Below are 2793 nucleotides of genomic sequence, written 5' to 3'. Positions count from 1 at the left end.
GAAAACATAGCAAAATATTTTTAACATAATGAATATAAAATCAATAAAATAAAAAATTTTAATCTATAACAGGGACAAAAATAAGAATAAAATCAAAAGAATTTTAATATTAAAAATTCTTTCGATTTTATTCCTTCCTTTGATCTTCGATTCCTTTAGCTTCTCTTGATAATTTATAGGTATCATGTAACAATATTACTATATTGTTACATGGTACCTATACTAATTATACTAATTATCTATACTATCTTACTACTTATAATCAAAATAACAACTATAATAATAATAGTATATAGTAGCAGGTATAATTAAAATTAAATAATTATAATAGAAAAAAACAGCATATCTATAATTTTTTTTTTATTTTGACAATACTGGTTTTAATAACATTTCATACTTTGCGAGATATTTTAATAAAGACTACTACAATAACAATAAAATTTCCTTTACACCTATAAACAAACACAAGCAATCTTAATGCATGTTCGATTTATATCTTTGATATTTGTTTAACAGTTTCTTCAAATTTTTTTATATTTCTTGCGTATTTTTTTGAATTCTTTATAAAATTAATATTTAAATGAATGTTTTAAAATAATTTATCATTTATTATAATTTAAATATTTTAGTCATTTTATTTGTATTTATTTCTATCTTGATTTTTCTATTAATGAATCAAAAACTTTTAAATAAATTGTTATATAAATTTTCTTTAATTTTTTTCATAGCTTTAAAATACTTTTGCATTTATTACATTAATATTAGTCGAAGCATTACTGCTGATTTTATTTATTATAAATAAATATAAATAAAATCAACAGTAATTCTTTATTTATTCATTTATCTGAAATATTGATCTTTTTATGTAATGAAAATACTTTATATGAAAATTATAATCTTATTTAGTTATATAACTATCAAAAGAAGAGAAAAGTACAGATTTTTAAATGTCATATTTTTTACAATAAATCTAAAGACTGGACATATTTGCAGAATTGTTCTAACTATATTTACTTTTCTTAGAATGCTTTTTCATGAAAAAACTATAATAATTTTATTCAAACTTGTCTCTTGAATTTATTTTTTAATAAAAAGAAATGTAAGGAAAAGTTTGAATAAAATTATTTATATGTTGTCTAAAGTTAATAACAAGAAAATAAATGTAAGAAAATATAAAATAAAATTCGTAAAAAATAGCAATTGTTGTCAGAAACATAGAATCATATCATCAGAATTCTAATTTTTATTGGAGAAGTTATCAGATAAATAGTAAATCATTATCATTTTTTTTGCGCATTTCTAAACTGCTGGACAAAAAAACGCAAATCCAAGCAGTAAATTTTTTTCTATAGATCAGATGGATGCTTTCGGTTAAATATTAAAACGGGAGAAAGCGATACCGAAGCAGAGATGGGAAGGGAATATATACGCATTCTAGCTTGAAGAATGACAATCGTGTTTTGTTCGCTAGGATAGCCAAGAATAAAATATGGTTATTTATCTGCCATAATATGACAGATAAATGGCAACGTGTTACTCTAGGTTTCTAGTTCAACCATTTTCCTATTTTAAAATTACCTTTTTATTTTTCGATTTATATCAGAAAAATTTACAAATACGATTATGTCATTTGCAAAGCATTTCAGCTTCATAATTTCAGAAAAGTTTAAGCCTTCAACTAAATGAAATAACGTTAAAAATTTACATATATAATATTCCATTTTTAAACAACAGTTAACTTTAACTGTAAATATCATCTTATATAAAATATAATCCTACTTCCATTTACTTAATTATAATTTAATTTTAATAATTTATTAAATAAAACGATTTAACTTAAAAATTCAAAACGACAAGTTATTATTTTATTAGACTTTAATAATATTTTATTTTCGTACTAATAAAAATTTATTATAACATTTTAAAAACTTTTCATTTATAATTTTATTATTAATATATTTTTAATGTAGAAATGATTATAAGCAATTGAAATAAGCTTCTAGTTATAAATGAGTTCCTTAATTCTTTAGCTTCAACTGTGTTCTATTTTTTTTTTTTTTTTTTTTTTTTTATAAGTCGGCTTTACTATAGCTTCTAGGTGTCTTGCGATCGATGAAAAACTGCAGGATATTTTTGTCAATACACTATAGTTCAGGAGATTATCAAAGTAGTGGAAAGAATGTATAAACTCAAGAACTTTGACGAGTTTTGAAACTGATCTTGACATCTTGTGATATTACAGAATAAATATCTTTCGTCTTAACCTCAAATTTTTAATTATTTATTCAGGAATTTCACTATAAATAATTTTTAGTTAATGTAAAATTATTAAATAAATAATTTATATACAATTTTATTTCAGAAAGAAAGCGAACTAACGAACAGAAGTAACGGATACTTTGTAATAATATTAAATTAATTATTTGATTAAAAATTGATTAAATCTTCTGTAAAGAATCTCTTGGATAATTTTTAATAGTAAACTTTAAGTTTTTACTTATAGATATTTTAATTAACATTTAAATTTTTAAATATTTCGTATACCTTTATTCTCTACTAAAATATGAATTATTTTTCGATTTCTTTCCCCATTATTTTAAAACTAGAATAATACAAGCAGTTTAAAGAAAAGAATGGAATATTATAAGAACTTTGGTCATTTTTCTGTGACGTGCGTATTGAAGAGTCTTAGATTCTATAGTAAAAGATTTTCTTTTGTAGTTCAGAACCGTAGAAAACTGACATTTTATAACCGAACGAACAAGATTCAATTGCAATAAAGCGTGCAAGATT

The sequence above is a fragment of the Centruroides vittatus genome, unplaced genomic scaffold (assembly GCF_030686945.1).
Source record: "Centruroides vittatus isolate TY-2023 unplaced genomic scaffold, ASM3068694v2 contig_549, whole genome shotgun sequence".
Lineage (NCBI taxonomy): Eukaryota > Metazoa > Arthropoda > Arachnida > Scorpiones > Buthidae > Centruroides > Centruroides vittatus.
Note: the sequence above shows the minus strand (reverse complement) of the source record.